Below are 15,255 nucleotides of genomic sequence, written 5' to 3'. Positions count from 1 at the left end.
CAATCATATGAGCTTGTATCATGATCTTTCAGTCATCATAGTCTTCCTTTGTGAACATAGGAATTTTGTTTAGGAGAGACATGATTCGGATGATTGAAGTTGCTTGAAAATAGAAAGTGTGCTCTGATACCACTTGTTAGGATCTACTACAACAATAGAAGGGGGGTTGAATATTGGTGTACTAATCTTTATTTTCAATTAAATTTTAATCCTGTTAGAGTTGAAAATCTGTTTCTATTTTTTGATAAATCGCCGCAAGCTCTTGAACGGTTTCAAGTACGGAAATGCTTGCTAGATTTGAAGCGACAGATGCAAGACGGTAAAATGAAGTATAAAATATCACAAGAGTTTTATGGATGTTCGGGGATAAAACTCATACGTTACCCCATATTCTATTTCCAGAAGGATTCCACTAGAAGACTTTGATTTGTTTAGTGCCTACACAAATCCAGTCATAACTCAGGACTTAACATCTGTTTGTTCTAAACTTCCAGCTAACTCACTCAGTTGAACAGTCAACCTTTTTTTCAACTTACAATACTGATAATACCCACAAGTAATATACTAAATTATTTCTCTTCTTATACAATGTATTCTTAAACACTAGAGAGAGTAATGAAGAATTGTAGATGCTTGTTCGAATTGATTAATTCACTCTCTATATCTTGTGTATATGTGTGTCACTGCTGGTTCGTCGTTGTACTCTAGTTGTTCTTTTATATTGAAGCTTAACAACGGTCGACTCTGATTTTTGGAAACGTGAATTGACCGGAAGGATTCGTAATACCGAGAGTCCAGAAATTCAGGGATCCACCGTTTAGTCAATCCAGGGATCCGTCGTTCAGTCAATCTAAGGATTCAACGTTGTACTTTGATGTCATTTTATATTGAGATTTAGCAACGGTCGAATTTGTTTCTTGGATACATGTCAACTTTCTTATGGTTGTTCGTGGCAGTTGTAATAAGTTGACTGAGAAGTCTACTGATAACGAACACTGATGTTTGGTATGTTGATGAGCTATACCGATAAACGAGCGCATATTTAGACGGCTTTTGAAGTAAGGCGTCTGCTCGTGCTTCTTCAGACTGCTGATGAAGCAAGGCGTCTACTCGCACTTTTTCAGGTTGCTGCTGAAGCAATGCGTCTGTTCGCGCTTCTTCATACGGCTGTTGAAGCAAAGCATCTTTTTGCGCTTCTTCAGACTACTGCTGAAACAAGGTGTCTGCTCGCGCTTCTTCAGACGGCTGCTGAAGTAAGGCGTTTGCTCGCGCTTCTTCAAACTGATGCTGAAGTAAGGCGTCTTCTCGCGCTTCTTCAGACGATTGCTGAAGCAAGGCGTTTGCTCGCGCTTCTTCAAACTTCTGCTGAAGCAAGGTGTCTGCTTGCGCTTCTTCAGACGGCTGCTGAAGCAAGGTGTCTGCTCGCGCTGAGGCCAACTCTTCTGTTGTCAACTTAGCTGTTAACGCCTCTTCAGCTCTTCTTACGTCAACTTTGCTGCCAGCGCTTCTTGAGCTATACATGCGCATTAAACATTAGCATAACTAAGTTTTATTTACTTTTGAATGCATCATCAAAACTTTGTCGTATTAATTTAAACTTAGTTTTATTATCCTAAGTTATTTTAATCAATTAAAGCATTTTTCTTAATTTAATCTTAATTAATTATTTCTCTTTTAATTAATTATTTCTTTTTCTTTATTTAACTTATTCTAACAACATTTTAAGAACGATGTGCACAACCAACTTTTGAAGATGTTTCAATCTAGCTTCACCCAAACGTAAAAGAGAAATAAGAAAAACATTAACACTTAAATGGTTAAGATGGTCTAATTCCTTGCTTGAAAGCGAACGACAATAACCAACAAAACCCTATTTCAATACTAAGAGCATTTTATTGAAAAAAACAAATAAAAATAACAAGAGAACCCTTCTATCAATACTAAGGACATTTTAAGTCCTTCTGATAGTGATCAACAGGAACATTAAAATACGTATCTCTTTCCAAAAGCGATAATTGGAAACCATGTCTCCTTCCGTTAGCGATCATCGGGAAAATGCTTATCTCTTTCCCATAACGATCATTGGAAAATCTTAACTCCTTATGATAACGATCATCGACAAAATTAAAATTTGTATATCTATCAATTAGTGATCATTGGAAAACCTTAACTCCTTTTGATAGCGATCATCAGAAAAATCCTTATCTCTTTCGAATAATGATAATTGCAAAACCTTAACTTAACGATCATCGAAAAAATCATTATCTCATTCCAATAGAGATCATTGGAAAACCATAACTCCTTCTGATAGCGATCACCCAAAAAAAAAATATTTCTTTCCAATAACTATCATTAGAAAATCTTAGCTTTTTTCGATCCGGATCATCAAGAAAATTAATATCTTTCATCTTTTCCAATAGCGATCATTGAAAAATCTTAACTCCTTCTAATAGTGATCATCGAGAAAATTAAAATCCTTATCTCTTTCGAACAGAGATAATTGGAAAATCTTAACTTTTTATAGAGATCATCAAAAAAATCATTATCTCCTCCCAATAATGATCATTGGAAAACATAAACTCCTTCTGACAAGGATCATCGAAAAATTCCTTATCTTCTTCCAATATCGATCTTTGGAAAACCATAACTCTCTCCAATAACGATCATTGAGAAAGTTCAATTTCTTTTCTTCTACCAATAGAGATCATTGAAAAACCTTAGGTCCTTACGATAACGATCATTGGGAAAGTTAAAATCCTTATTTCTTTCCAATATCGATTATTAGGAAAATTTAAACCCTTCCAATAATGATCATTGAAATAGTTATCAATGTCAACTTAAGGGTATTGTCCCAGATAGTACTCGTTTGGAATTACTTTGGTGTTTAGATAATACCTTTAAAACATATATTAACCTAGGTCTTGATCAAGTTTGATCGGTTTACAGAAAAATCAACCCAAGTCTCAATCAAGTTTGATCGACATAGGAAAACCTCATCTTGAACTTTGATCCAATGTGATCGGTTAAAGAGGCATTGTCTTAAGTATTGATTGATCAACTTAAGGAATGTTTCCTTAAATAATATTTAACATAGAGTGTTAAAATTATTGTTTACAAGCTTTACCACCTTGGTCGGAAGCATTTAGGTAAGGAGATGGCATATTCGCACAACGAAATTCAGTATGTTATCATTGGAAGGGTCCAAGCACACATTTTGAAAGAGCCATACGCACGATGAGGATGAAACATTATATTTACTCCTAAACATAAAATATATAACCTCAAAATAATGGCTTCTAGTTTTTCGTCAACAATTGAAGGACCACAAGGGTCTTCGATAGGTTAAGTCTGAATTAAAAACCCTGGTTGATAGACTATATCATATTGATTATTATTTGTAACAACAATAAAATACATAATAAAGTTGTTATTAGTTGTTACCAACCTTAATGTAATCTACATTCTGCATTCTTTTGCAATGGGTTCTATCATATGAGCATATTGGAGAATGAATTTGAGTACAAAATTATTTAATTTATTATAGGAATATCTAAAATATAAATTTGTAAGATTGAAAGAGAAAACAGAGTCCATCACACATACTAATCAAGAAAGAACCTTGAGGAAACGATGGTGACCATGGTGGAAACAGTTGAGGTGCCTCCAAGAACCAGTGAAGGATCCAGAATCTGAGTTGGAGTGGACCCCAAAATAATTTGGGGTGGGTTTAAATTTATTTCTTTTTTTAGTTTAAAATTATGTTAAATAAATTATATTTATTCAAAAGTGAATAAATGCATCTCGTTAAATTAAAAATATCAAGCCAACTGAAATTTGCATAAAAATATAACATATTCATGAATTTCAATTCCATTTATCAATGGCATCAACAATTGATTTGTCAAACAGCCTATCATCTCACTAAGTAAGGTGACACGCCAAAAGAGCAATGACTTCTTGAATTATTCTCGGAATGTTTACACTTCTAGCAGCGAACAACTCATGCATTTATGCAATTCCTAGAACATTGATGCGTTCCATAAACGAATGAACTTTAACATGCATTACCGTTACTGGAAAATGTTGTGCGTGTCATTAATTTATAACCACCAGGATATATCTTCATTCACTAATGGTTGCTTGTTTACTGACCCAAATGTTCAAACAATTATTCAATGCTGGAATTACAGAAGTTGTTTGCTGCTAGAGGTAGGGATGGCAACGGGTACCCTACCAGTCGGGTAGTGAAGTACTCATCCCCGTACCCGATTTCTATTTTACTATCCGACCCCGACCCCGAACCTGATGGGTATCTTTATATCTTCCCCATCCCCGATTTGTCGGGTACCCGATACTCGACGGGTACCCCATTACCCGAATAAAGTTAAATTTATATATTTTACTATAAAAAAACATTTATGAATAACTAAACAATAAATAACTTTATAGTAGTATTACGCAATATAAAAAATAGAAATATTATTTACCTATATAAGATGTTATAGATGTCGAAAGACATAACAACTTTGTTGTTACTATAATTGAAGAAAAAGATTGAAAAATATTAAGAGACGATAAAGAAGGATGAGAGAGAGATAATTTTTGATAGTTAAAAGATGAAAAAGAAGATAAAAGAGTGATTAAGTAGGAAAGAAATTTTTTATAATAAAAAAGAAGTACGGGAAAACGACGAAGTGTGGGTAAGAATGGAGTGTGAATAAGATCAAATTAAATGATGTAATTATTATAAAGATAATAATGGTATATGAAATGTTATATTAATATTTAGCAATAAATAAATATATATATATATATATTAATATAGTCGGGTATCGGGTTTGTGTTTCGCACACTCCCCATCCCCGACTCCGTATCTGATCAGGTACATTCTCTCCTCCCCATACCCGACCCCGATTTAAAATACCCGAACCCGACCCCGATTTAAAATACCCCGAACCCGACCATCGGGTACTCATTGTCATCCCTAACTAGAGGTCTAAACATTTTAAGGAAAATTCACAATGTAATGTCCCCGTGTAACCTACCTGTAAAGCCGGTACTATAAACTAAATAAAACTATATCAAAGTCCTATTGGAACTTTGATATGATGTCCTCTAAAACTGAACTCATGCATAACATATAAACATATTCAAATGATTATTTTATTTTTTAAATTCAATTTTATTCCATGCAATTTTTTTAAATAATTTGTCAAGCTCTTAAACTAAAAATAATATTTATCATGGACATATTTGAAAACACCTTTAAATTTGGAATTGAAGTTGACTTTGATTTAAAGTCGAAATAATTTTTAAATAAGATTATTTTGTTATGTTTGTATAACAGAATTGTAGTTGGATGATATATATATTGTTTTGGAAATGGTTTTTAATTAATATATATATATATATTTTGCTCATTTTATGAAATAATTTTTATATTATAAAATGATTTAATCATAATTTTATTTTATGAACTATATTAAATTTTATAAAATTCAAAAGTAATAAATAAATTAAGTTAAATACTTAAATAAATTAAAATAATAATTTGACAATATAATTATTAATATAAAAAAATGACAGAGACATTTCAAAAAGTTATTGAGATAGGCTTCCTTGAGTAGGGCCTCAAGTCCTAACAAGATATTAGACATATTATGTCGGGCTTCCTTGAGTTGGGCCTCACTGCGATGGATTGGGCTTTACTGTAGGATTGGGCCTGGCTCAAATGGACTCCCTTTGAATGGGGCTGACTCGGTTGACCACAGGATTGGCTCGGTGTAAGGTCTGTTATCCTATTTTGTCTGCAAAATAAACATATTATGTTAGTTTTAAAATTACATATAGTTTATTTGTTTTATTTGAATAAATATACCAAAAACTTAACTATTTAGCTCTGTGGTCACTCTCTAATTTTTATTGAGCTGGTGACCACTTTGGACAAAAATACCCCTTTCGCGTAACGCTAAGTCACTTAGCGTTACGCAGCGTTACGCTAAGTCACTTAGCGTTACGCTAAGTCACTTAGCGTTACGCTAAGTGGATTAGGTTTTATATAAAAACTCAAATTTTTTCATTTCCTTAATTTCTTTTCTCTCTCTTCTATCTTCTCTTGTTCGACGGTGGCGGCGAAGCGACGGCGAGGACGCCTACGGAAAACAACATCAAATGAAAGATAAGTAAACTTAACCTAACCTGAATCGATTTTCATCATACACATCCATGTTTCAAACCCAAACTCTAACCCTAAATCGTTTAATCTATTCATATTGGTTAATATTTGTTTATATTTGGTTGATATTGGTTGATATTTGTTGGTATTTGTTGATATTTGTTGATATTGGTTGATATTTGGTTCATTATTCTTCATATTGGTTGATATTTTGGTTCATTATTGTTCATGATGATATTTGCAGCTCATTAGAGTTCCGTTTCAGGGAAGATTCGCGTCTCCCGTCTCGCTAAGCACTTAGCGATTCGTTAAGCACTGAGCGTTACGCAAAGCACTTAACGTTTCGTTAAGCACTTAGCGTAACGCTAAGGCGCGCATATGAAGAGGTTTGACTGGTTATCAAAGAAGAATCTCAGAGCAGGATATTTCTTATGGGCAATGATTGCATATGGATTAGGTATTTGTCACTATCTCTATCATCATACTCACAAATTCACAATCTTGTTGGAAAATTACCAAACATAAAATTAAAAGTGATTTTTCTTCCTTTGGTTATGATCCAGATAGTGTAGTTTTGGTTACTTCATTTGGTTATACTCATTCAGCTTATTTGTACTTTCATAATCAAGATCTTATTGGAAAATTACCAATTATTTTCTCTTATCAAGATCTAAATTATAGTTTTTCCTTTTTTACTTCATTTGATACCTCATAATTCATGGGTTGTTGTTGTCTATGCAGGCACTTTGTTCACATTGGGAAGAAAACGAGGAGATCTCATAATCATGTGGACTAGAGGAGAACCGGAGAGGCCTTGCCCACACCATCAACTTGAAACCTCTCAATAAAGATCATTCCTAACCACGAATGAGAATACTACTACTAGGCTGATGTAACCCTTAGAACATGTTCTCATTATATATACTTATATAGGTAGTTATATAACCTCTGTAATTTTGTGTCCAACAGTGTCCAAATATGCTTCTTTTTAAAAAGATTTTTTCATAAAAACAATGTTAAACACAAAGATTACATCGACTATATCTAGAGTTGTTATTTGTTAATCTGAAAAAAATACTGAATTCCAATCCAGAATGCTACACCAAGACAAGATGCTAGTAAAATAGCAACAAGAAAATTGAAAGTTTTGTTTAGTAATATAACATATATTTAAAAGTTTGGTTTAAAACATCATTAGGAACACTATGAATAAAGTTTGGTTTAAAACATCATTATGATTGTAATGAAAGTATGCAAAGAAAAAACTTTTAACTTGAAACATTGCATATGATCAAAGTAATTGTATCACAATTCACAACCAATTACTACAATTTATATTAACAAGTGCAATAGTTAGTTCCACCCTTTAAATTACTAGCAATATTGATGTCCCTTCACCATCTTAATGATAAAACCTGCCACCTTTCCTTCTGCCATTGCTGTCCAATAATGACCAAAATACATTTGTGTCTTTAGCATGTGTACTAGGAGGAGCAGCAGCAGCCGATGTTGTAGGTGAAACAACTTCCCATTCTACTCCACGAAGTGCGTTCGATTCCACCTCATTATTTGCCATTTATCGAGGCTTGAAGAGCACTCTAGATATAAGACCCCATAGAAAACAAAGAGAGTGACATATAAGATCTCAAAATGGTTTAGTACATATAACAATCTGAACAAAGATACAATTCAATCATGCAAGAAAGCACAAGATTTCCCTATAAAACATACCACTTGAAGCTTTCCATCTCTCTAAAGAGGAAAGTAAGACATCATCTAAAGCATAAGAAAAAAAACTAGTAAGGTATTAGTTGAAGAAACAATTAAAGGAACCACATTTATTTCATAATCTGGACCTTCCTCAGGTTTCAACTGACACATTAATTGAATAAACAATATTTCAATCCAGACTCTGCTTTTGGCCATAAAAGTCAGCATAAGATTTAGCTAAAACTGCAGATCGGAGTAAATAGATGTGATTGATGATTAAGAAAGAAACGAGAAGGTCTTAGCGAAACGCTAAGGCTTAGCGAAACGCTAAGGCTTAGCGAAACGCTAAGTCTCATCGTGGTGCAGATGCAGATTCAAAAACAAAAACAATGATTCGAAAATGCAGATGTGAAGATGATAAACGAACAACAAAAACATGAAGATATGAAACTTGAAGAGAATAAACGTACCAAGTGGGATGCTCGTGCTCGTCGTGGTGCTCGTCGTGGTGCTCATCGTCGCCGCAGAAGCCACCTCCTATAGAGAGAAGGAGGAGAAGAGGGGAGAAGAGAGAGAAGAAGAAGAAAAGAAATGAAAAAAAATGGCTGGATTGTATTATATAGTAAGGGTATTCTGGACTTTTCACAGCGTCTAACTTCGCGAAACGCGAACTCCCTTCGCGTTACGCGAAAAGGGTAAATTTGTCCAAAAAAAAATAAGTGGTCACCAGATCAAATATTATTAAACCTGACCACGGAGGCAAATAGGCCTATTTTTAGGGTCATTTCGTCCAATTTCCCTTTCTTCAATTAGTTTAGAACCCGATTTATTCTATATTTTCTAAATTAATTCTTTATTTGAATTCTATATAATGAGCCTTTATAATAATATTTCCTAAGTAATTTGTTCTCTTGATCATTTAACAAATTGTATATTGAGGCGAAAAATAAGTTTCATCTAGGTTTCTTAATTTTCTATATGTTTTTAAGTTATTCAATTCTAAGTATGTTTTAAAATTAACTTGTGTAAGGTCTTTTATTTTATTTTCTATTTATTTTATAAATTGAAATATATCTAGATTTTATATATATATATATATATATATATATAAAAAGTTTGGTAGGAAAACAACCCAAATATATAGAACGAATACAAATAATATGTAATTATAAGCACTAAAATCTACATTTTTAATTTATAAATATAAAAATATTTATTTTAATTATTTTTTAATAAATAAAATTAAAATAATTAATTCCATGGCTAAAATTTAATCAACATTAATTGAATTAATTATTATAATAATTAAATATAAAATTAATTAAAGATAATGGACAAGGAAAATAAATAAAATAATTAGAAATAAATGTTATACCTATTTCATCTCAAATTAATTTTAAAAAATAAAAAAAAAATAAATAAATAATTTAGGATAAATGTTGTACCAATTTTATTCTAAATAAATTATTTATTTAACTCAAAAATATATAAAAATAAAATAAATTAACAAAATAATTATCATATTTATTTTATATATTTTTAGTATATTTTAAAATATTTAAAAACAAAGTCAAAAAGTAAAAGAAAAATCAATTTCAAATAAATCTTGAGGTTTTAAAAAAAATCTATAATCAGGTGTAGTCGAAATTCAGAAGAAACGCTAGAACAAAAACAACAACCTTCGAATAGGCGCTGGATTCTCATCCAACGCCCAAGAGTTGCCTGCATCACCCGCTACAATAAAGCAAATACACGCTCGTGAAGTAGGGGACCAACTAACACACGCATTAGCTCTGTTAGCTAAAACGCGAACAGAACGCCAACGGAGCGTCCCACGTCCAATTTTTCTCCCGGAACGAGGCCATTTCGATCTTCGATCGTCGTCTTCATTGTGACGCCGGGTAGATAAGAACATCCGCCATATTTGAGTTTTCAAAGATGGAACTCTATCATTTCTTGATCGTTTGGCCTCATTCAAAAAATGAAATGATCACCTACTTCGATGATCATTTTCCATAAGCCTACTATCATAATTATGACATACAACAATGACTGATCGGAAGAATTATCCAAAACACCATTATGGGTGTTTGACTAATCGAAGCTCACTTGGTCGATCAACTGACCTTGAGAGGCTATAAATAGCCTCCATCGATGAATCTGAAAGCAAGGTATAACCTCTAAAGCCCCCTCAATCAGAAAAATTCATAAATCCTACTTTAATTCTTAAGTTTTCTAGATGTTTTGAAATTTGGTGTAAGACCTTAAAGCTTAGATCTAGATATCCTAAAAGCTTCTCAAAGCTCTAAGGAGTGTTCTTCAATCCTTGATAAACTTCCAATCACTCTCTAATTCAATCTTTTAGTTTGAAATTGAAATTTTTATATTTCATTTTTCATAAGTGTGTATATTACTTGGTTGTTGAATTTTGTGATTGGAAAACAATTCTAGAATCATTTTCAAGCTTTATGTTGAAGGTAAAACCGACCAATCGATCTAAAATAAAAAAAAACCCAAATTTCAATTTGGAAAAATAAAAAATCGGTTTTTCTATTCTTGAGCCAAGAATAACAACCCAAAAAGCTTTCCAATATGTTTCTAATGATGTTGAGAACATATTTGGATCACGTTTGATCATCCCTATCATGTTTCATTAAATCAAAATTTTCAAAATAAATGAAAATTTTAAGTTATTTAATTAGTCAAAACGTACTGTAAATGTTCATGTTTGAATGATACATTAGAATGATGTTTGGTCCCAAAACTCCATTTTTGGTCTCAAAACAAATTTGAACAAATTAAACATCATATAGGTTGAATGATACATTGGAATGACGTTCATAATGATCATTGGAGCAAAGGATCTTGACATTAATCAAAACCGCAAAACCTACCGTTTTGATGTTCTTGAGGACCGAAGATCTTCGGTTATGACTGACAGGTCTAACCAAGAAATTTTAGCCATGACCGAGAGGTCTGACCGAGAGAATTAAAAAGTCAGAACTATTTGCAATTACCCGAGCTTGCAAGAAGTGGTTGATGACAAATATTTTGTCATCTGATAGTGGAGTAAGTGATGAATTCCTTTGAGGTGAAATGTAACGGTTGGAGTGGGATAGGATTACTGCAGAAAAGGAAAACTGGGAGAATATTTAGTGATGAACGAACTCAGTTTCTAGAACAAAAACAGATAGAAAAAGGCTTACGGTCTTGGCCCTGGTTATCCTTCCATATGAAATTTAATACTTAATCTAATCTGATCCTAAACCAATCTAGTTCAGATGCTATCAATCCAAACCTCCAGGCCAACAACAGGAGACTCTTGCCTACACCCTCATGTTCCCCTTGGATCACGACATGGTTCATGTTGATCAGAAAGCTAGTTGCACAGGAACGTGCCGATCCATGCACCATCTCCACTGCAGGCGACATGGACTGAGCTTTGGGGGGAATTGGGAGAGCTATATGTTTCCATTAGAAAGCTAACTCAAACAACTATTCAATGGTAGCTCATACACTCAAAATGGATCATTGGTTTAAAAGATTTGATTTTTGGAAACGCAACATAGCTCCTGGAATTTGCAGCCATGGGGTTTCCTATCTTTCACTGGTTGGGCGAGGGTCTTAACGATCGAATCACAGTTTGAGGCCAGTTCCATTTAAAAGGTACGTGAATCAGTTTCCCAACCCAACTTGAATCACCCAAACCATCAACCATAGCTCACGTTATATATATTTAAGTGAAAGGATGTTCAGATTAAACCTCTCAAGGACACCTTTCATTCATGGCGGGATTTTGTCTAGTTAGAGGGCACCAATGGGAGATCGGGATGCACCGCATGAAAGGGGACTCATTTTCCTTTCTGAAACATCCAAGATCATCGAATTTCATTCAATATTAAAGTCGGGATAAGTTCATGAAGTTCAATGATTCATTGGAAGCTTGAAGGGGTTCTAATTGTGAGAGTTCTTCCTTTTTTTATTCAAATAATCCCATTTCAAAATAACCCATTTATAAATTATCTGATTTTCCCGCTTTAGAAAACCTGTCAACCATTTTCCACCTCCACTTTGACTTGTGTTTGATCCCTCTTTGACCCGGGTTGACTCGTCGGTTGACGGGTTGACTCAGGCTTGACCCGTCCTCTCGTTTTTCCTTCTTTTGAACGTCTTTTGCACATATTTGTAAACAGCAATATTACACTCAAAATTCTAGATTTTTCAAAACGTACAATATGTACGTGTCATAGGTCGGAAAATTCAGTCGTTATAAAAAACAAAAATTGGACTCATAATAGGGTTTCGAATTGACCATTTGGTACATTTTCTAACATCAACATTATACTCAAAATTCATGATTATCTCATGTCGGTTATTCCAAAGGTATGAGGGGATTCAAGACTTGAACATTTTTGAAACTTAATCCTTTAGATTATCGTTTCTTAATCCTTTCTAAGCCGGTTTTTAAGAGATTCTTTAATTTTGTTATTCTTCACCTCATAATCAAAAGCAGCTAGAAATTGAAACATGATGAAGACAAGACAAATGCAAACATCATAGAGACAATAACCCAATCAATTTAATTTATCAAAATAGTGTTAAGAATTAAGTTATATCAAAGATAATCATTTCTACAATTCCCACTTCATAGTATTAACATGAAATTTGATTAATTCAACATGATCATAACATTCCTACAAATTTATCATAAAGAGGAATCCGATATGTTGCAAAGCCTACATATGTTTTTTTAGTGAAATCAAAAACAAAATTAGTCTTAAAACGATCATCCTTGATTAAGTAGAGATAAGAGACAAAATATAACTTACAGACGCCGTCGAATGATAGACGAACGATCGATTCTAGGAAAAAAAGTGTGAAAGAAACAACGAAACCTACAACAAGCGTGAAACAGAGAGAACGATAACAGAGCTCAAGTTATTATGGAGAAAAGAAAACAACATAATGAAGAAAACAATAATAGAGCTCAAGTTATCTTCTATTTTTTATGCCTTAACAAAGCTAATGCTTAAACAAATTATGAGCCTAAGACCGCATGAAAAGAATGTAACACTGGTAATGAGTAATGATATGTCATGGTAGCTATAATCTAAGTGATTTTCAAATATTATAATTGTGTAACACAATGAATTTAAAGGTTCCAAGACTACAAAGTCCGGTAACAGCCAGATAATGCACCCTTAATTAGTTTAGCACCCGAATTTTACAGTGAAAAAATCCACCTATGAAGACGCGCATATTCACCTTATTGTCTCATTCTACTTGGAAGTTAGAATTCAAGTTGTTAATAAACTCCTAATCAAGCTGAAGTAAAGAATTATCAACTTACTCTTTGAAGACACTACATTAAAATTAATTTAACATGAATAGAATAATCTTGAAGTCCAATATTTTCTTCAAAAAAAGATAATGAGATTCACCTTATAAATTGATCAAATTCAGAAAGATACGGCTTGATCATACTATTATCAGTACCAAAAGGTCGGCTTCTATATATGCATGGAGATGTACAAACAATTAAATTATATCATTCGAAACAGAAGAAAAGCGAGAAAGAAAGGAAGATGAAGAAGAAGAGATATGTATTACCGGAGAGAACACCTAACAATACAGTAAATACATTTCGATACGTGAAAGGTAAGAGATGAAGTTGGATCGTTAATTTTACCTTACATGTTGATTGAAGATGGTCGATTCGAATGCTGAATGAAAACCTAGATCTTCCAAGGCCGATGAACAACGAAACCTAACTCTGAAACATGAAAACAGTATTGCTTACCTAGATGCTGATTAAAAAAACGTGTATGAAATAGTATTGAAACCTAACTCTGATTCAATGCCGAATGTTGATTGAACAATATTGCTTCAAGATGTATGAAAAGAGGGAAAAATCACTATGTATGAAAACTCAGAGTGAAAACAGGGAAGGACATGCATGAATAAAAGTTTAGACTAATTTATTATAGACATCATTTTCGACGCCAAATATTAAATATATTATTTATAAATTAATTTTATATATTATATATTATTTAGGTTTCCACGTAGTTTTCAATGTACCAAATTAGCTATGTAATTTTCGACGTACTAAATTATCCACGTAATTTTCGACCACTAATATTAAATATATTAATTTATTTTGTATTATTATAAATTAATTTTCTATATTATATATTATTTATGTTCTCACGTCATTTTCGATTGCCAACAATAAATATATTATTTTTTATTATTTATAAATTAATTTTCTGTATTATATAGTATTCACATGTTTAAAATAAATTGAAATATGTTGAGTTTAATATTAAAACAGTTTAATATTCTGGGATTAAATTTTGAACATTGAAGTTATTTTATGTTTATCTATTTAAAAAAAACATGATAAATATCCGGTCTTAAATTTATTGATACAAATTGATATAATTTTTGTACTAAAAGAATTCTTGTCACATTTTTATAAATAAATCAGCTGGAATGATCAAAATAGTAAGTTAATTGTCTTATATATTACGAGTGAAGTTGGTGATAGTCTCTTCCTAATTTTTTGTTTGAATATTATTAGTATTATTTTTTAGAACGCTAGGTTTCCGTTTCTCCTTCTAAGTACGAGTAATTATCATATACTAAGTATATAGCCTGCAAATACACTCAACAAATTTAACCAGATAAACATTTCACCTCACGGACTCGATCTCAAAATATGAGGACGTTGGGGATATTCACATCTTTTTGACCCATGAGGAAATATTCTCATTATTGTGTTGTAGGCTTATGTACGAGGATGTATTAGAGAAAGTCCTTAGTGCTTCTATAACATTTACAATTTTGGTTGGTGCAGAATCTCAAGGTTCTCATGTTCATTCCACACTAAATAAGATAAATCTTTGGAAGCACTTTAAGTTTAAGTGAGAGCCATGACGGTGGAATGTCATGCTAGTTCTCCTTTAATCCAAAATAAATAAATAAGATAAAGCTTTAGTTGCACGTACCTTTCTTTGACAATATAGTACAAACTTTGTTATGTTCATCTTAATTTGTTGATAATGTGATTGTGATATTATATGTCTCTTTTGAAAGCACTTTTTTTTTATCCAAATAATAAACAACAAATAAGTTCTGAATTTGTGTCTATTTAATTACTAAGTTTAGTATTCAAACAAAATTTCATCTAAGTACAATACAAAATTTTTGTATTCATGTATTTCTAAATGTTTATTGTTGGTTTTTTAAACATTAAAATTTGATTGTATCGCGAAATGAAAAAAAATTACGACTTCATCTCTCCAATTCAATTTGTTCAAAATAGGCAACAATACGAGGGTCTTTAGCCCTGATCTTGTCAAAAAACT

At 32.4% G+C, this 15,255-nt stretch overlaps 1 long non-coding RNA gene across 1 annotated transcript; it reads right to left on the bottom strand.

Annotated features, from left to right (window-relative positions):
* Positions 1 to 7,667: 7,667 nt before the first annotated feature.
* Positions 7,668 to 8,410, bottom strand: LOC124941258. The gene is made up of 3 exons (XR_007099628.1): positions 8,356 to 8,410; positions 7,907 to 7,951; positions 7,668 to 7,773 (listed from the first exon to the last, which is right to left on the bottom strand). It is a non-coding gene; the product is annotated as an uncharacterized LOC124941258 (long non-coding RNA).
* Between the last annotated feature and the right edge of the window lie 6,845 nt (positions 8,411 to 15,255).

Source organism: Impatiens glandulifera, chromosome 6, assembly GCF_907164915.1.
Source record: "Impatiens glandulifera chromosome 6, dImpGla2.1, whole genome shotgun sequence".
NCBI lineage: Eukaryota > Viridiplantae > Streptophyta > Magnoliopsida > Ericales > Balsaminaceae > Impatiens > Impatiens glandulifera.
This window is presented reverse-complemented; position numbering and strand designations above follow the sequence as displayed.